This window comes from Anas acuta, chromosome 1, assembly GCF_963932015.1.
Source record: "Anas acuta chromosome 1, bAnaAcu1.1, whole genome shotgun sequence".
Lineage (NCBI taxonomy): Eukaryota > Metazoa > Chordata > Aves > Anseriformes > Anatidae > Anas > Anas acuta.
The window spans coordinates 80,565,297-80,585,812 of NC_088979.1; the positions used below are offsets into that span (position 1 = coordinate 80,565,297).

The 20,516-nt window shown below is 52.8% G+C and overlaps 1 long non-coding RNA gene across 2 annotated transcripts; it reads right to left on the reverse strand.

Moving 5' to 3' along the window:
* Window positions 1-4,255: 4,255 nt before the first annotated feature.
* On the reverse strand, window positions 4,256-16,331 carry LOC137857665 (uncharacterized). 2 transcript variants are annotated; one of them, XR_011097220.1, is made up of 4 exons: window positions 13,375-16,331; window positions 13,193-13,300; window positions 12,985-13,090; window positions 4,256-5,838 (listed from the first exon to the last, which is right to left on the reverse strand). It is a non-coding gene; the product is annotated as an uncharacterized lncRNA (long non-coding RNA). The 2 variants fall into 2 exon arrangements; XR_011097221.1 differs by lacking the exon at window positions 12,985-13,090 and having other exon boundaries at window positions 13,375-16,323.
* Window positions 16,332-20,516: the final 4,185 nt, after the last annotated feature.

The following is a 20,516-nucleotide window of genomic DNA, read 5'->3' on the forward strand; positions in this document are numbered from 1 at the left end:
AGCGAAGCGCTTTGGAAGTGACTCGAGTTCAGAAGACTACAGGTAAGTGTTCCTGGGTTCTGTGGTTGTTACTGTTGAGGAGTTTGAGTACTTCCTTCACCTTGTCTGTTTTCCGTGAAATTCCTTACGTGGGTTCTAGGCTCCGTTCAAAGCACTGGGGGGGGGGGGAAAAAAGGCCCCCCAAACCAAAGCGCACACAGGTAAGCCTGACTTAGAAGAATGTTCTTAAGTATTTGGAAGATTGAAAAATGGGCTCTGTGAAAAAGGTACATTAATGTGAACGCGGAATTTGCGTTATGGTCAGTAGAAACACACAATGATGGATATCTGGGGCGCAAAGTCGCTGGGGCGCAGAGTCGTCTTTTTTTTTTTGTTGTTGTTTTGTTTTGTTTTTTTTTTATACTGTTTGGGGGCAGGGGCAAAATTTCTTGTGGACACCTGCAGGAGTTGCAAAATTATAAACTTTAAAAACTATAAACTTTAGGTGAAGGAAAACTTCCTTCTCTCTTGTTGTTCACAGAATCACAGAATTTCTAGGTTGGAAGAGACCTCAAGATCATTGAGTCCAAGCTCTGACCTAACACTAACAGTCCCCACTAAACCATATCCCTAAGCTCTACATCTAAATGTCTTTTAAAGACTTCCAGGGATGGTGACTCCACCACTTCCCTGGGCATCCTGTTCCAGTGTCTAACAGCCCTTTCAGTAAAGAAGTTCTTCCTAACATCTAACCTAAAACTCCCCTGGTGCAACTTAAGCCCATTCCCCCTCGTCCTGTCACCAGGCACGTGGGAGAACAGGCCATCCCCCACCTCGCTACAGCCTCCTTTGAGGTACCTGTAGAGAGCAATAAGGTCGCCCCTGAGCCTCCTCTTCTCGCGGCTGAACAAGCCCAGCTCCCTCAGCCGCTCCTCGTAGGACTTGTTCTCCAGGCCCCTCACCAGCTTCGTCGCCCTTCTCTGGACCCGCTCAAGCACCTCGATGTCCTCCTTGTAGCGAGGGGCCCAAAACTGAACACAGCACTCGAGGTGCGGCCTCACCAGTGCCGAGTACAGGGGGACCATCACCTCCCTAGCCCTGCTGGTCACACTGTTTCTGATACAAGCCAGGATGCTGTTGGCCTTCTTGGCCACCTGAGCACACTGCTGGTCATATTCAGCCGACTGTCCGCCATCACTCCCAGGTCCTTCTCTGCCTGGCAGCTCTCCAACCCCTCATCTCCCAGCCTGTAGCTCTGCTTGGGGTTATTGCGCCCCAGGTGCAGGACCCGGCACTTGGCCTTGTTGAACTTCATGCAGTTGACCTCAGCCCATCGGTGCAGCCTATCCAGATCCTCCTGCAGAGCTTTCCTACCCTCGAGCAGATCGACACACGCACCTAGCTTGGTGTCATCTGCAAACTTACTGAGGGTGCACTCAATGCCCTCGTCCAGATCATTGATGAAGATATGAAAGAGTACTGGCCCCAGCACCGAGCCCTGGGGGACGCCACTAGTGACTGGCCTCCAGCTGGACTTGACTCCATTTACCACGACTCTTTGGGCCCGGCTATCCAGCCAGTTTTTAACCCAACGAAGCGTGCGCCAGTCCAAGTCAAGAGCAGCCAGTTTCTTGAGGAGAATGCTGTGGGAGACGGTGTCAAAAGCCTTGCTGAAGTCAAGGTAGACCACATCCACAGCCTTTCCCTCGTCCACCCAGCGCATCACTTTGTCATAGAAGGAGATCAGGTTCGTCAAGCAGGACTTGCCTTCTATAAACCCATGCTGTCTGGGCCTGATCGCCTACTTGCCCTGCAGGTGCTGTGTGATGACTCTCAAGAGGATCTGCTCCATGAGCTTCCCTGGCACTGAGCTCAAACTGACCAGCCTGTAGTTTCCCGGGTCAGTCCTCCGGCCCTTCTTGTAGATGGGCGTCACATTTGCTAGCCGCCAGTCAACTGGGACCTCCCCCAATAGCCAGGACTGTTGATAAATAATGGTAAGCGGCTTGGCCAGCTCCTCTGCCAGTTCTCTCAGTACCCTTGGGTGGATCCCATCCGGCCCCATCGACTTGTGCACATCCAAGTGCCGTACCAGGTCACCAACCAGTTCTTCCTGGATAGTGAGGGCCACATCCTGCTCCCCATCCCCTTCCACCAGCTCAGGGTACTGGGTATCCAGAGAACAACCGGTATTGCCGCTAAAGACTGAGGCGAAGAAGGCATTAAGCACCTCCGCCTTTTCCTCATCTCTTGTAACTAGGTTTCCCCCCGCATCCAGTAAAGGATGGAGATTCTCCTTAGCCCTCCTTTTTGTGTTGATGTATTTATAAAAACATTTTTTGTTATCTTTAACGGCAGTAGCCAGATTGAGCTCCAGATGAGCTTTGGCCTTTCTAATTTTGTCCCTGCACAGCCGCGCAACATCCTTATAGTCCTCCCTAGTGGCCTGTCCACTTTTCCAAAGATTATAAACCCTCTTTTTTCTCCTAAGCTCAAGCCACAATTCTCTGTTCAGCCAGGCTGGTCTTCTTCCCCACCAGCTCGTCTTTGGGCACGTGGGGACAGACCGTTCCTGCGCCATTAAGATTTCCCTCCTGAAGAGCGCCCAGCCTTCCTGGACCCCTCTGCCCTTCAGAACTGCCTCCCAAGGGACTCTGCCAACCAGTGTCCTGAGCAGCCCAAAGTCAGCCCTCCAAAAGTCCAATACAGCGGTTATACTGGTCCCCTTCCTGGCCTCGCCAAGAATAGAGAACTCCACCATTTTGTGGTCACTCTGCCCAAGACAGCTCCCGACAATCACATCCTCCACCAGTCCTTCTCTGTTTGTGAAGAGAAGGTCTAGCGGGGCACCACCCCTGGTAGGCCCACTAACCAGCTGCGTCAGGAAGCTATCTTCCACGCTCTCCAGAAACCTCCTAGACTGCTTCTCTGGGCTGTGTTGTGCTTCCAGGATATGTCAGGGAAGTTGAAGTCCCCCATGAGAACAAGCGCTGAAGATTTCACAACTTCTGTCGATTGCCTGTAGAACTCCTCATCCATCTCCTCATCCTGGTTTGGCGGTCTATAACAGACCCTGACCAGGACGCTAGCCTTGTTGTCCCTGCCGATCCTAACCCAAAGGGACTCGACCTTGTCATTCCCAGCCTCGAGTTCTACAACATCAAAAGACTCTCTCATATAGAGAGCCACACCACCACCCCTTCTGTGCTGCCTGTCCCTTCTGAAGAGCTTATAGCCAGTCATTGCAGCACTCCAGTCATGAGACCGGTCCCACCACGTCTCCGCGATGGCAACCAAGTCGTAGCCTGCCTGCCGCACGATGGCTTCCAGCTCCTCCTGTTTGTTACCCATGCTGCGTGCATTGGTGTAGATGCACTTCAGCTGAGCCAGTGCCTTAACCCCTGGCCTTACTATTGTTCCCTCTGACACAGCTCCAACAATCCTTGCTTCAGCCCCATCCCCCTTCTTACCTAGTTTAAAGACCTCTCAACGAGCCCTGCCAGCTCCTGGCCCAGGATCCTTTTTCCCCTAAAAGATAGGGACCCGCCTGCGGCCATCAGGCCGGGTGCCGAGTAAAGTGCCCCATGGTCAAAAAAAAACAAGATTTCTGCGTTGGCACCAGTCCCTGAGCCACGCGTTTAACAGGTGGGCTTTCCGTGTCCTCTCTGTACCCCTCCCTGCCACTGTAGGGATGGACGAAAACACCACCCGCACTTCTGCTCCATCCACTAACCGTCCCAGCCCCCTAAAGTCTTGTTTGATAGCCTTCAGGCGTCTCTCTTCAATGTCGTCACTACCTGCTTGGACTATCAAAAGAGGATAATAGTCAGAGGGGCGAACCAGGTTGGGAAGCTTCCTGGCAAAGTCTCTGACCCTGGCCCCAAGAGGCAGCAGACTTCCCTATGGGTAGGGTCAGGCCAACAAATAGGGCCCTCTGTTCCCCTAAGGATAGAGTTTCCCACAACAATAACCCTTCTGTCTTTCTTGGTGGAGGCAGTCCTGAGGCGTGGAGTTGACCTCCTCACCCTAGGCATCCTCCTGGGAACACTTGCTACCTCTTCCTCACCCACGGGTCTCTCGAGCTCCAGGGCCTCAAACCTGTTTCGTAAGGGCACCTGGGAAGGTGGGACCGGAAGGGGAGGGCATCGCTTGCGATGTCGAGCAGGGACCTGTTTCCATTCCTCCTCAACTCCCAGATCCCCTCCCTCTGCCCAAGGGCGACAGGGCTGAGGTCTGTTAGGAAGCACGGCCGAAAGCACGACAGACACCGGTTGAGTCAGATCATGCTGCTCCATTTTATTGCCCAAATGGCCTAACTTTTATAGTGAACTTAACAGGGGCAGACAGTGTTTCACACAAGATTATTGGTCAAAAGCACTCAGACAAACAACTACAAGAAAACAACCCCCCTTGTGATTAGCACTCACGTAGTTCTTGTCCTTGAAGCCAGCTGCTGGTAACAATATTTTTCTGAATTCCTCAATTGGGCAATGTGGGAATCATTGTCGTGGGAGCTTCTCATAGTTATTCTGGTAGCTTGGTTTGCTCAGCTACAGCAGGCCATGAGATTTTCTAAGGCCTACTCCTGGTTGCTTAAGGCAAGCTCTGATCGCACAATTGTTCCACGGACTCATGTCCAGGCCCTGTATGCCAATTCCCAACAATTCCCCCTTTTTCTTTTTGTACGAGCAGTACTTGGCCGAAGGTTTTTTCATCAGACGTCGAATACAGAACATAACACAACTACAATGACATAACAAAACTTAAACCTAATAACACTACAATTACTGTAATCACTTAATGGTAACACAACTTAAACCTAATCACACTACAATTACTATAGTCAATGAATGGTACCCTAACAAGGTATGTAACAGAAGGTGTGCTAGGGCTGGCTAGACTTTCACAGAAGGTGGTGGTATTCAGTTTCCTAGCCAGGGATACCCAGACATTCTCCTTAGGATCGCAGGCTGTCCTTGGCAGTCCTTGAGGTGTCGCAGCCCACGTCATTGTCAGAATGATTATCAGGAACCTCTTCATGGTCGTCTTCGGCGTGTGCGGATTCTATGGCTGCTTCAGTCCACTTTGCAGGGATCCACGGGGTACCTGTTTACAGCACCCCTTCAAGATCTCTATAACATTTTTGCAAGTAACCCTTTAACCACATTTATCACAATACTACATGCAATGATGATTGACACCACAGCGAACAGAATCCCTAATACCTCTTTGACTAATACCAGTAACCATCTATGCATTGTTTCAACCAAATCAGTGAACCATTGATTGGAAGGGTTGATACCATATTGAATCTTTCTCATGTGCTCTTTCAGGAAAGTAATGAATTTGTGAATTGACTCATTATGATCAAAAAGGCTTAAACAGTACATTCCCTTAAATTTCTCCAAGTGGCTACTTCAAACAATGACTCCGTACTTGTGAAACATGATTTTGCTCGACCGATCACAACAAGTCCTGCTAGTTGCTTACAATCGACTCCCCGTTTTTCTAAAAAGCGCTGTAATAAATCTAGGGCTACTTCGGCCTCCATTTTCCGATGATTTTTGCCGGCACCAATTTCCTATGCTTTCAGCCTGCACTATGGCAATAACCTGCACTATGGCAAAAGCATGCTCTCACTCACACAGTACACAGCACAATCGCACACACAGAGCACAATCGCACACCCAGAGGCCTCTGGCACATCTCAATCTCAGTCATACCACAATCTCATTCACAAGAATATAATTTAGCTGCTGACTCTATCTGCTGTTTACTCTTCAATATTCTCCTTCTGGCGACAGCCGCCTGTGTCTTCAACGGCTGGTTTTACGCATCAGCTAGGCACCCAGATTGCACCTGTAGGGGAAGAAACACAAGCGTAACCGCGCCCCAGGTAGATCACTTCAGCAGGGCCTAGCCATTGCCCTGTTTTCATGTCTCTGTATAACACCTTCACGCGTGGTGGCTTAGAAGTTTCTGCCCCGGCATGGTGACGTACTATAGGGGGCTCAGTGCTGTCCCCAAACACACATAAAAGGTTAAGTACAAAGAGAGCCTTTCCTATTCTTTCTTTTACGCCTTCAACGTCTCTGAACTTTTCTAAGTATAGTTTCATTCTTCCATTTGCCCTTTCCACTATCGCCTGTCCTGTGGAGGAGTGTGGGATACCAGTGACATGATTGATACTCCATAATTGCATAAATTGTTTCAGTGGCCCACTAGTATAAGCTGGACCATTGTCAGTCTTGATAGTGCTAGGTACCCCTAACACAGCAAAACAACTAGTGAGGTGACGCCGCACATCCCGAGCCTTTTCCCCGGGTTGTGCAGTAGCCCATATCATGTGGCTATAGGTATCTACCGTTACATGCAAGTATTTTAACCGTCCCAAGGCTGTAACACGAGTGACATCCATTTGCCACACTTCATTAGCTTTCAACCCTCTTGGGTTAACTCCACACCCGAGTCCCATTCCTAAATTATGATTACATATGGGACAAGCCTTCACGATTGCTTGAGCGTCAGCATTAGACAAATTGTAGGCTCGAGCTAGTCCCTTCGTGTTCTGTTGAAATTTGGAATGAGCTTCTCGAGCTCGGCAAAATGGTGATAGTGGAGCTTCAGTGACTGTAGCAGCAACTAATCGGTTGGCTCGGGCATTGCCTTCTCCGAGCCCTTGTTCCCACTGATGACTGCGAATATGAATCACTGCATACGGCTTACTTCTCTGTGCGATTGCAAGCTGCAAACTTGTCAATAGTTGAACCAGTCGTCCATTCTGCACTTCTCGCAAACTCGAGTCCTCAATGCGATTGGCTATGCCTACTACATAAAGAGAGTCAGATACAACATTCAACGGAACATCTTTCCATTTTACAAACGCCCATACTACTGCGAACAGTTCTAGTGTCTGTAATGAATCCTCTTTCTGAGCTTGCAAAATCTGATGTTGCCAGCCATGCTCATCCTTCCATGTCACTGCAGCAGTTCTGGAGCACTTACCGGCATCTGTAAAGACTGTTATTGCATCTGCAACTGGTTGGGGTGATCGCTTTGGTCTACTTATCCAGCCCTGGTTTTTCATCCAGGACAAGACAGGAGATTGTAATGGTTTTGCTATTAACATGGCTCCATCATGCAATAGAGCAGTTTGCAGTTCCTCAGAATTTTGTATATATCATTCCACTTGACTTCATGGGTAACCATATGGTGTTAGGAGGGGCCCCGTCTACTTGCAAGGTTCTACTTCATCCCTTTTTAATTAATTCTGCTAATGTGGTGATTTTTTCTTGAATTGTTTGTCGTGGCCACAGCGGAGGAGCTAGCCATTCTAGTACCACCGTATCTCCCTGCTTCTCCCCCGTTTTTATTTTTTGCTGTGTTATCGCACCCATCAAATATTGGGGGCCACACAGAGTAGTTAGATCAAGAGGCGCACCCTCTATATGCCGATGTGTAGCCCATGTTGTAATCATTGAGGCTATTAGCTGTAGTGCTTGTTTTTGTTGGTCTATAAGCTGAATTGGTGCTGCTGGATCTGTCCCTCGTAGCAAAGGTCATAGCTGATTTAACAGCTCGTTGGGAATACCAACCACTGGTCGAATCCATTGCAAATCACCCATCACCTTCTGGGCGTCGTTAAGAGTCTTAAGGTCTGATTGTATTGTCAATTTCTGCGGTTGGATCGTAGCATTGGTGATATGTCGTCCAAGATATTTCCATGGGCTTGTCTCCTGTATCTTCTCGGGGGCAACTACTAATCCTCTCTGTTTAAGTTGCTTCGTTAGTTCATCCTTTTGCTGTGAAGAAAATGGTGTTGACTGGGCCAATAGAATATCGTCCATATAATGATAGATTATTGTTCCTGACCATTTTCGTCGCAACGGCTGTAGAGCATCGTCGACATAGAGTCGACATAGAGTTGGCGAATTTCGCATTCCCTGCGGCAGGACCGTCCACTCAAATCTCTGGTCCGGCCCTTCTCGGTTTATTGCAGGAAGTGTAAAAGCGAATCTTTATCATTTTCATGGAGAGCAACTGTGAAGAAACAGTCCTTTAAGTCCACTATGAGTAAATGCCATCCTTCAGGTATCATCGCAGGATTAGGCAACCCTGGCTGCACTGCTCCCATATCGTACATCTGCTTATTTACCGCGCACAGATCGTGGAGCAGTCAATACTTTCCCGACTTCTTTTTAATCACAAAGATAGGTGTATTCCACGGGCTTGTTGACAACCTTAAGTGCCCCTGTTGAAACTGTTCTTTAACCAGCTCATGCGCTTGTATCAGGCTTTCCCTTTTTAACGGCCATTGCTCGACCCACACAGGATCATCATTCTTCCACCGGAGCGGGATCGGGAAAGTCCAAACAATGGCCATATCTATAAAGGGCGTTCCGAGGTAAGGACCATTCCCATTTGAGCAAGGATGTCCCGCCCTATTAGTGCGTGCACCCCGTCAGGCAACGGAATAACAGAGACACAACATTTCACCACTTTGTCCCCTATTGTCCACCGCAGGGGTGGTGACCGACGGGCAAGTGTCATTCCTCCTACCCCGGCCACCGTGGCATTGGTTTCAGATGTTGGCCAATGCTGCGGCCAGTTTTGTGTGCTGATTATAGATACATCGGCTCCCTCTTGTGGCTGGTCGGAGAGGAACGGGTTCCCCCTCGGTGTTGCTGTGTATGCGGCAGCGTTTTGTGTCGTCACGGGGCGACTCTTCCCGCTCTTCCGGCAGTTTCCCAACACCTTGCGTCGACATGCCGCTTCATTGGGATTGCCCGACTGACAATTTGAGCACCATACTGCCCCAGCTTTGCAGTTTCGTCTCACGTGTCCAAAAACACCACAACCAGAACATCGCAAGCGGGGTGGTATTTGGCCACTAGGGGTGGTACTTGACCACCAGAGCGTGAACCGGCCATTTGCAAAGGAGCAAGAGCTACAAGGACCTGACTCTGTGTAAACTGAGCATGCTCTTTCATAGCCTGTGCCTGCTCTCGCATGCTGTCACCTAATTGCTTTACTGCTTCTACTAACATAGCCTGGGGGCCTACTGGTACCTGAGCCAATATTTCCAACCCTTCCTCGATTGTCCATGTCCCGGGTAAGGAAGCCAATATATTGCGAGTAGAGGGGTTGCTATTCTGAATTGCGCACTGTTTTAATATCATGCCCTGGAGGTAATCAGGCACCCCAGCCACCTGTATGGTGTTTGCTACGCGGTCAATAAAAAGCCCAAATGGTTCCTCTCTACCCTGTTTGATTCCCATGTAGGAAGGTATTCCCCCTGGCCCCTTTATCCGATCCAATGCTCTTCTGGCCATTCTCATCGATTCCTTCGCTTTATCAGGTCCCCGCGAGGCCCGTGCTTCTGTCCTAAAATACGGTCCTACCCCCATCAACTCTTCCAGCGTGACCCCATGTAAAGGGTCCCCAGGTGCTCTTATCACTGCGACTGCTTCTTGACAAGCAGCCTGCCAATGGGCATTAAATAAGAGCTGCTGGTGTTGGGTCAATATTAACTTCATTATGTTACGTATGTCTCCTGGAAGCAAAATATTTGTTCCCCAAATATAGTCCAACATCTGTCTCGTGGGTTCACCTTTCAGACCTGAGTCGTTCACTGTGGACCGCAGCTGAGATAACAATTTCCAGTCCAAATTCACTAGATTAACCATAACATTACCCTGGGCGTCCGGTGGTGAATATACTACCGGGAAGGCCTCTTGAACCAATTGTGCAGCTATCCCATGTTCACCCTCGTGTAGAGCCTCATCTGCTATTTGCTTCCACACCCTCTGCCTCTCTTGAACACCTTCTATAAACGGGCTTGTATTTTTTCTTTCTGGTTTTTGCTCTCTTATTTCCTCATCCATTTCCCCACTTTTGTGAGCAGGAGCCGGTGGTGCTGCTGGTGATGGCGGGAGCACCAACGCCGACTCTGAGAAGGATGATGAGAGAGGAGGAGGCTCCCATTGCCCCATAGCCCCCTGAGGCAGCGTTATCGTCCTCACTGAAGGCGGCAATGGGTAATCCCCAGCTCCCCCCATCCCTCCCTGTTGAGGGTTAACACTACCAGCACTTCCTGGCAATCCCAGTCACTCTGTAGCAGCAGCAGCGACTCTCTGCTCAGCCTGATGTATAGCTAAGGCATTAGTGACTGCTCTCCAAGGCTTCAATAATTTTTTAGCAGCCTTATTTTCATTAATAACTTCATCAAACAATTTGTCCCCAAATTTACGCCACTCTGTTTGTTCAAAAACTGTATCCAGATTGATAAAACAACCCTTTGTTACTCCATATTCTAATAATCCTGGTAAATCCTTTTTGCAGTCTATACCCTGCGTGCTCCGCTTTTCTAAAAAGCATTTGAGCAAATCATACGCCGCTTCTCTCTCCATACCTTTATTTATGCTGTTGCAGCCTTTGCGAGATCTCGTTCCCACGTCCCTGCGCAGTTCCGTTTCCCGCGTTTCCCCGCGGATCTCTTCCCACGCTCCCCACGGTTTCTTTTCCCCGTGTCTCACCGTGAGTCCTTTGTCCGGGTCGGTGCGTGGAGTTTCTCAGTGCCTCTCAGGTGTTCCAGCTTCTGTCAGGTCTGTGTCTTTCAGAGCCGTCCGTGGCTCTGCAGCATCTCTCAGGGCTCTCTCCGTCCGGCAGGAGTCCCTCTGTGTGCCTCGGGTGTCCCGGCGCCGCTCCGATGTGCCGACGCTGCCGCTCTGATGTCCCGGCACCACTGCTCTCCCTGGGCTCCCGGCGCCGCTGGTCTCCCGCTGTGCTGCGATGTCCCGGCGCCGCTGCGATGTCCTGTTCAGGTCTCAGCCTGTTCGGGCGCCATTTGTTAGGAAGCACGGCCGAAAGCACGACAGACACCGGTTGAGTCAGATCATGCTGCTCCATTTTATTGCCCAAATGGCCTAACTTTTATAGTGAACTTAACAGGGGCAGACAGTGTTTCACACAAGATTATTGGTCAACAGCACTCAGACAAACAACTAGAAGAAAACAACCCCACCTGCAAGAAAACAACCCCCCTTGTGTTTGTATGGGCGGGGGGAACGCTCTGCCCTTCCTGCTCCCCCTACCTGCGCTAACTGCTGCGCCACAGCCTTCTGACACGCCGTGCCCTGTTTGCCCAGCCATGCCCTGCGCCCCACATTTGGGGACCTTGCAGTAGCACGATTCTCAGAGAACCCCTTTCCCCCCCATTATTTTTATTCCCAACTCAGGTAGCCATGCCTTTAACAGCAGCTTCAATTTTTCTTCCTTTACTCTCACCGTCTCTGCATGGTCACGCTGGTAGAACCACAGGGTGGCACGGGCCTTGGTCCCGCTCTGCTCTCTTCCTTTCACAGAAGGACGCTTTCCCCAATACCTCAGAAACTGGTTTGTACAGCTCGATAGGCATGAGCCAGGCCCCAGCACGTTACAATGATTTGTGTTACTTTAGAACTGCCAGAGTCAAGACACCTTTTTTTCAAGCATTCTATCAGTTTTTTAGGATTTTGCAGTTGTTCAGGGGTGAATTTCCAGAACACTGGAGTTACCCGCTGCTCTAGATGCCTGCCCATATCCTCCCATACTCCCTGCCACTCGCAACTATCCTGCCTCCAGGCAGATATCTGGATGAGATTCCTAAATAGTTGTTTAACTTCAAGCAAAACCTGAAGCATATTCAGGAGGCATAACAACAAGAACATGCTGGTCTGAGTATCCCAAGGATATTCAATATCTTGGAGAACTATTGTAACTAGCTTGGAGGATTAGAGGGTGGTGAAGGAGAAAGGGAGAGTGAACGAGTATGAAAAAGTATCTTCCCCTTTCCCCGCCACAGGCTGACTCCATGATGAAAAAAGGCGATAGGTATAATTGCTAATAGTTTCCGAGATATGGTTTCCAGAGTATAGAGTTGACGACATCACTGAGTACAAATACCAAGTTAGAGTCATGACCAGATATTTCATCGTCTCATAAGCCACTGCTACAACACACAGTACCATAATGATCTTAAACCAGGGCCCAGAGAGGATAAACAACATGACAGAGAGCACATACGGAAAACAATGTGCTATAATGCTCAATTTGGAAAACAGGCACAGCAGACTTGGGATAAAAGCAACCAGTATTATGACAACTAACTATTAAGCAAGTCTAATACTTATAACAATTTTAGTTTAACACACTCTGGTCAGATCTGTTATTATCTCAAAACTTTGTGCCCCACGTTGGGCGCCAGAATGGACTGTTGTGGTTTAACCTGGCTGGCAGCAAAACACCACATAGCCATTTGCTCAACATCCCCCCTCCCTCTCTGGGATGGGGGAGAGAAACGGGAAAGTGAAGCCCGTGAGTTGAGATAAAGAGAGTTTATTAAGACACAACAACACTACTAATACTGTGTAAAAACAAGTGATGCGCAACGCAATTGCTCACCACCCGCTGACCGATGCCCAGCCTAAACCCGTGCAGTCCGGCACACCTCCCCAGGCTAGCCAATCCTATATATTGTTTAGCATGACGTCAGATGGTATGAAATACAGCTTTGGCTAGTTTGGGGGACCTACCCTGAGTCTGACCCCTCCCTTCTCTTGCTGCGCAGCCAGCCTGCAGATCTGGGGACCTTGCAGTAGCACGATTCTCAGAGAACCTCTTTTCCCTCATTTTTTTTTTTTTTTTTTTTTATTTATTTATTTTTTTTTTTATTTACAACTCAGGTAGCCATGCCTTTAACAGCAGCTTCAATTTTTCTTCCTTTACTCTCACCGTCTCTGCATGGTCACGCTGGTAGAACCGCAGGGTGGCACGGGCCGTGGTCCCGCTCTGCTCTCTTCCTTTCACAGAAGGACGCTTTCCCCAATACCTCAGACACTGGTTTGTACAGCCTGGGAGAAAGATAGTCTCTCCTCACTGGTGGACCTATTCCAAATCTTTCTCCACAGCCGAGACGCAGGCCTGCAGGGAAGAGGAGAGGCTTTCTTCATACTGCTTTTGACTTACATGTTGTGAAAGCGGCATTTCTTTTAGGAACAGCACAGTCTCGCAACTTCCACTTAGTGAAAGTTATGATAACTCCACCTGTACCTTCCCCATCGGTTTCTACTCACTGCAAGGCATAATCTGAGTGCACATTAAGGCACCTTTTTCCACACTGCCTGTTGTTGAATCCTAACAAATAGTTAAGAACATTCTTCAAAGTCATGCTTACCTGTAAGCACTTGAGCTTCTGAGTTGGTGGGGCTTTCTTTTTAGCTTTCATTCTCATTATATTTGGAAGGGCTGGAAAGGGAGCTTAGAAGCCACAGAAGTAATTTCACTGAAAACAGACAAGGTGAAGGAAGTACTCAAACTCCTCGACATTAAAGAACCGTAGAACCCAGGAACACTTACCTGCCAGCTCCTGAACTTGAGTCACTTCCACGCTGCTTCACAGTGACTTCGCGTAACCAGGGTCTCACTGTACTGAGAGGGCACCAACAACGTAGCTAGCTCATAGAGTCACTAAAACTGTTTCACAGAGATGGGAGAAAACGTGAAGAAATAGCAGCCCACCGAGGAACACTGAATCCGCTCCACCACAACAGCAGAAAAGCACCCTAGAGAACCTGAGCCTCAAACTCTCCCACCGGGAAGGCAATTCCCCACAAGTCCTCAGGCTTCCTATATAGCAAAAGTCAAATGATCCACACCTGGCAGGTTTCACTTCACAAGGGTGGAGCCAAGAGACCTCCTGGAATAGGCTCATCTACCTGGCTTCAGTCTTTTAAGCTTAATTGCTCCTTGTCACTACTAGAAATAACCTGACAAGGGGCTTAGTGGTTAGAGCTGACCTAATGAATTAACTACAAAAAGTGCACAAGGGTCATATTTCTGTTAGTCATTCTGTGAGGACAAGTAGTACAGAGCCTGTTTAAATAAATAAATAAACAGACAAACAAACAAACGAAAGAAAAGACATCAAAGGAAAAAAGAAAATGACCTTAAAGGCAAAATTGCTCTCATAGATTTTCATCTGTCTAGTCATGACAGATAAAGAATATAGCAATCAGAGTTACTTTTCTTGGCATTAATGGTATTTAAATCTGCTTTTCTGAGATGTCTTCTTTATGCAGGACTTTTCAAAATCTAGCCCCGTGACCTCCGACTACACTGTTTACTTCCACTGCGTATAAGCTATCACGTATGAATGCCAGGATCCGGATCGTCGCTCACTCTTCAGGTCAAGGACTGGTCCAAAGGTTTGGGTTTTGATTTGGGTACGTGCCTACCTTGCTGTTTCCTGGCAGGTCATGGGAAGAAGATTGGCTGGCTTGGGGGAGCTCCTGTACACGTGGCTTTTAGGCTGCAGCCAAAGTGTTCCTCTAGATCTGGAAGTCTGAAGAGGGTTGCAGCCTCCAAGCTCAGATACAACCACATGTTAGTCTGGCGCAACTGATTTTTGTGTTCCTTGCACTGGCTGTGCAAGGAACCTCCTCTCCAGAGGCAAGGACATGCGTCTCTTTCATGCTCCTTCGTTAGTGTCGCATTAAGGGGTGTAGCTGATTAACCGTTATGGGACCGGTCGGATTCAGGGTACCGAACCTGTCAGATACACCAATGACGCGTTAACTGTCTGGGGTCCGGTCAGATATTCACCAATAACGTGTTAACCGTCTGGGGTCTGCTTGGATTCAGAACACTGAACTATCACGGTCACAGATGCACCAATAACGTATAACCACCCTTACCCTAGTTGCACTTAATGAGAGCTATGACAATGCAATCAAGTGTGGTTTATTACAGCAACAGATAACCAGGTTCTTTGGATTGCCGGCGATAGTGCCTGTCTGCAAAAGCAAGCTAGCATGCATGAAATACACAGGTGTTACAGGTGCGCAGCCTAGAAATTAATGTGTTAAATGGATCAAAGATTCTAGAAAGATTTATAACTGTTATATATGGAGTGGTAATTCGTGTCGAGGAAACGGTTGATATTAATAAAGAAGGGGAACTTTGGGAATGTGGCCATGGGCGTTGGAAAGCCCTGTGGTTGAGATAACATTAGACTCTTAACGACGAGGCCATCAGGAATATAAAAATGTTTAGAGGGAACAAAGAAGGGTGATTCAGGAGACTCCATGCAGTCTCCGGTTTCTTGTTCTCCAGTTAAGGCGTGGATGTTTCTGGGTGTTTGCTGTTGTCGTTACATTCAAAGTTGTTTGAGCAATGAAAAGTTGTTTTGAAAAGAACTGCTGTGGAGAGAAGGGTATAAGAGGAGAGCCTGCCCTCAAAATAAAAAAAAAAGGCAACACGATGAAGTTGCATCAATAAAGAAGCAGGAACAAGAAGCGAAGAGGAAAAGGCTGGCAGAATGGAGACCAGGACGGGAACAGGCACTTTGATTGCCTCATGAAGATAGGTTCGGCCAAACTCAGCAAACTGCTCAGAGAAGCTCGTACAGAAAGTCGCTGGAAATAGGCGCACTGGAGCTGGAGAGAAGCTCGAGCTGAGAGAAGCGGAGCTGTGCACACAACTGCCTCTCGCTGGTAAGCAGTTGTGCGTTATGGGGAATCATTCGTCCTTAGGAACAAAGACCGTCCTGGTAACCTTACAGCTTATTCTCCTTATTAACAATTGGACAGTTTATGAGCCTCAAATATGGGACCAAACTGAGGTTAAGGTGTGGGTCTCTGCAACTAAAAATGACAAGGTTGCAGTGGGATTTATCGGCACCTGGCGAGCAGTCTCTGAGGCCTTAAAGAGCCACGTGGAGCCACAATCACAAACATGTGGCTTGCCAGATGGTGAGGGAGCTGCAGGCCCCTTTACTGATCCGACTGCTACGCCATGGGCCCCTCTGCTGTTACAGCCATCGAAGGCTTTTGCTGTTTCGCCCCCTGCTGACCTGAACGTGCCTTTTGACCCAGGCCTATTGGCCTTGAAAAGGAGATGGATATGCTTTTCTTCGATCTGGGAAGAACGAGATACATAAGGCCTGAAGACCGAGTTGCTTGACAACTTAAAGCGAGACACATCGCTCAAAAGGAATGGAAAATGGAGACTGTTAAGTCATGGAACTTAAAGGATTGTTTGTTACCTTTTCTGATCGTGCATATGTATAGGTGTACTCGATTTTTATTAAGTTATGGAACATAGAGGATTGTTTGCTACCTTTCCTGATTGTACATATGTAGAGGCATACTTGCGTTTAGTATGTAAAGCAATGTTCTGTATATTTAGAACGTTTGATGTTTGTGTGTGAGTGTTGGTGGAGCGTAGACCCCCCGCACACCCAGCGCTGTTTACTTGCTCTTTATGCTTTTTATACCTTTTATTCCTTTTAGAAATGTTTGTTTTATAAATATTACAAAATTCAGATTGAGTTGAGACCTCATTTATAACAATGACCAAGTGTTCAAATCTCACCCAAAGGCATTCCAAATGGGTGGGGGAGAGAGAAGAGAGAGAGTCTCAGCCCATCGACTGGTCCCAGGAGTCAGGAGGTCCTAAGGATGTTGTATTCCCTCGGGGTGGTATCTCCCCTAACATCCCCTCTCTCTTAGGCCAATTTATATTATTTTCTCTCTTTTGAGTGGAGCTTGAGTGGCTCTAGTCAAGCATATCTTAGTCATGATTGGTGAAAAGTTCTCCCGTCTCCGTTTAAAGTAATAGGCTCCGAGAAATTCAGAGCGCATGCTCGGTGAGGGGTGGTTGCTAGTGAACAAAGCAGGAGAGATTAAAGCCTCCTTCTTCGAGTCAGTAAGATACTGGGCTACAAAGATGGCGAAGGGCCTAGAGGGGAAGTCGTATGAGGAGCGGCTGAGGTCACTGGGCCTGTTCATCCTGGAAAAGAGGCGGCTGAGGGGAGGCCTCGTCACAGCCTACAGCTTCCTCGAGAGGGGGAGTGGAGGGGCAGGGACCGATCTATTCTCTTCAGTCACCACTTATAGGACCCACGGCAACGGTGTCAGCCTGAGGCAGGGGAGGTTTAGGCTAGACATCAGGAAGAGGTTCTTCACGGAGAGGGTGGTCGCACACTGGAACGGGCTCCTCAGGGAAGTAGTCGCTGCACTAAGCCTGTCAGCATTCAAGAAGTATTTGGACTGCGCACTTGGTCACGCGGCCTGAATTTTTGGGTACACCTGGGTGGTGCCAGGAGTTGGACTCGATGATCCTTATGGGGCCCTTCCAACTCGGGATAATCTATGATTCTATACCCGCCTTTGGTTTCAGTGAGAATTCAGGCCCTGAAAACAACCGAAGTTTCTTCTGGGTGGTGTTTTTTTTGAAACAACAACAGAAACAATGGCAGCAAGGCCTGGCGGTGGCGGCGCTGCCACCGCCCGCCCGGTAATGACCACGGAGGAGGCTGCGTCACTTCTGGCCGCCTCCGGGTCACCGGTGCGCAAGGCCCACGCCAAGCGCATGGCGGCCGTGCCCCTGCCGGAGGCTCCTGAGCAGAAACAGCGCCGCTCTGGGCCCCTAGTGGCCTGGGCTCCCAGCAACCGCGCCCCGTTGCGGGCTATCAGCGTCCCGACAACACAAGGCCCAGGGCTTCCCCGCAAGGCCGTGACCCTCACCGTGACCCCAACCAGTGAAAAGGCCTCGTGGGCGGCTTCGGGATCGGCAGCGCCGCCTCCGGTACCGGGGGTGCTGCGGGGGGGACTCTGCGCCCCCAGCGACTCTGCGCCCCCAGCGACTCTGCGCCCCCAGCGACTCTGCGCCCCCAGCGACTCTGCGCCCCCAGCGACTCTGCGCCCCCAGCGACTCTGCGCCCCCAGCGACTCTGCGCCCCCAGCGACTCTGCGCCCCCAGCGACTCTGCGCCCCCAGCGACTCTGCGCCCCCAGCGACTCTGCGCCCCCAGCGACTCTGCGCCCCCAGCGACTCTGCGCCCCCAGCGACTCTGCGCCCCCAGCGACTCTGCGCCCCCAGCGACTCTGCGCCCCCAGCGACTCTGCGCCCCCAGCGACTCTGCGCCCCCAGCGACTCTGCGCCCCCAGCGACTCTGCGCCCCCAGCGACTCTGCGCCCCCAGCGACTCTGCGCCCCCAGCGACTCTGCGCCCCCAGCGACTCTGCGCCCCCAGCGACTCTGCGCCCCCAGCGACTCTGCGCCCCCAGCGACTCTGCGCCCCCAGCGACTCTGCGCCCCAGCGACTCTGCGCCCCCAGCGACTCTGCGCCCCCAGCGACTCTGCGCCCCCAGCGACTCTGCGCCCCCAGCGACTCTGCGCCCCCAGCGACTCTGCGCCCCCCAGCGACTCTGCGCCCCCAGCGACTCTGCGCCCCCAGGCGGACTCTGCGCCCCCAGCGACTCTGCGCCCCCAGCGACTCTGCGCCCCCAGCGACTCTGCGCCCCCAGCGACTCTGCGCCCCCAGCGACTCTGCGCCCCCAGCGACTCTGCGCCCCCAGCGACTCTGCGCCCCCAGCGACTCTGCGCCCCCAGCGACTCTGCGCCCCCAGCGACTCTGCGCCCCCAGCGACTCTGCGCCCCCAGCGACTCTGCGCCCCCAGCGACTCTGCGCCCCCAGCGACTCTGCGCCCCCAGCGACTCTGCGCCCCCAGCGACTCTGCGCCCCCAGCGACTCTGCGCCCCCAGCGACTCTGCGCCCCCAGCGACTCTGCGCCCCCAGCGACTCTGCGCCCCCAGCGACTCTGCGCCCCCAGCGACTCTGCGCCCCCAGCGACTCTGCGCCCCCAGCGACTCTGCGCCCCCAGCGACTCTGCGCCCCCAGCGACTCTGCGCCCCCAGCGACTCTGCGCCCCCAGCGACTCTGCGCCCCCAGCGACTCTGCGCCCCCAGCGACTCTGCGCCCCCAGCGACTCTGCGCCCCCAGCGACTCTGCGCCCCCAGCGACTCTGCGCCCGCCCAGCGACTCTGCGCCCCCAGCGACTCTGCGCCCCCAGCGACTCTGCGCCCCCAGCGACTCTGCGCCCCCAGCGACTCTGCGCCCCCAGCGACTCTGCGCCCCCAGCGACTCTGCGCCCCCAGCGACTCTGCGCCCCCAGCGACTCTGCGCCCCCAGCGACTCTGCGCCCCCAGCGACTCTGCGCCCCCAGCGACTCTGCGCCCCCAGCGACTCTGCGCCCCCAGCGACTCTGCGCCCCCAGCGACTCTGCGCCCCCAGCGACTCTGCGCCCCCAGCGACTCTGCGCCCCCAGCGACTCTGCGCCCCCAGCGACTCTGCGCCCCAGCGACTCTGCGCCCCCAGCGACTCTGCGCCCCCAGCGACTCTGCGCCCCCAGCGACTCTGCGCCCCCAGCGACTCTGCGCCCCCAGCGACTCTGCGCCCCCAGCGACTCTGCGCCCCCAGCGACTCTGCGCCCCCAGCGACTCTGCGCCCCCAGCGACTCTGCGCCCCCAGCGACTCTGCGCCCCCAGCGACTCTGCGCCCCCAGCGACTCTGCGCCCCCAGCGACTCTGCGCCCCCAGCGACTCTGCGCCCCCAGCGACTCTGCGCCCCCAGCGACTCTGCGCCCCCAGCGACTCTGCGCCCCCAGCGACTCTGCGCCCCCAGCGACTCTGCGCCCCCAGCGACTCTGCGCCCCCAGCGACTCTGCGCCCCCAGCGACTCTGCGCCCCCAGCGACTCTGCGCCCCCAGCGACTCTGCGCCCCCAGCGACTCTGCGCCCCCAGCGACTCTGCGCCCCCAGCGACTCTGCGCCCCCAGCGACTCTGCGCCCCCAGCGACTCTGCGCCCCCAGCGACTCTGCGCCCCCAGCGACTCTGCGCCCCCAGCGACTCTGCGCCCCCAGCGACTCTGCGCCCCCAGCGACTCTGCGCCCCCAGCGACTCTGCGCCCCCAGCGACTCTGCGCCCCCAGCGACTCTGCGCCCCCAGCGACTCTGCGCCCCCAGCGACTCTGCGCCCCAGCGACTCTGCGCCCCCAGCGACTCTGCGCCCCCAGCGACTCTGCGCCCCCAGCGACTCTGCGCCCCCAGCGACTCTGCGCCCCCAGCGACTCTGCGCCCCCAGCGACTCTGCGCCCCCAGCGACTCTGCGCCCCCAGCGACTCTGCGCCCCCAGCGACTCTGCGCCCCCAGCGACTCTGCGCCCCCAGCGACTCTGCGCCCCCAGCGACTCTGCGCCCCCAGCGACTCTGCGCCCCCAGCGACTCTGCGCCCCCAGCGACTCTGCGCCCCCAGCGACTCTGCGCCCCCAGCGACTCTGCGCCCCCAGCGACTCTGCGCCCCCAGCGACTCTGCGCCCCCAGCGACTCTGCGCCCCCAGCGACTCTGCGCCCCCAGCGACTCTGCGCCCCCAGCGACTCTGCGCCCCCAGCGACTCTGCGCCCCCAGCGACTCTGCGCCCCCAGCGACTCTGCGCCCCCAGCGACTCTGCGCCCCCAGCGACTCTGCGCCCCCAGCGACTCTGCGCCCCCAGCGACTCTGCGCCCCCAGCGACTCTGCGCCCCCAGCGACTCTGCGCCCCCAGCGACTCTGCGCCCCCAGCGACTCTGCGCCCCCAGCGACTCTGCGCCCCCAGCGACTCTGCGCCCCCAGCGACTCTGCGCCCCCAGCTGACTCTGCGCCCCCCCAGCGACTCTGCGCCC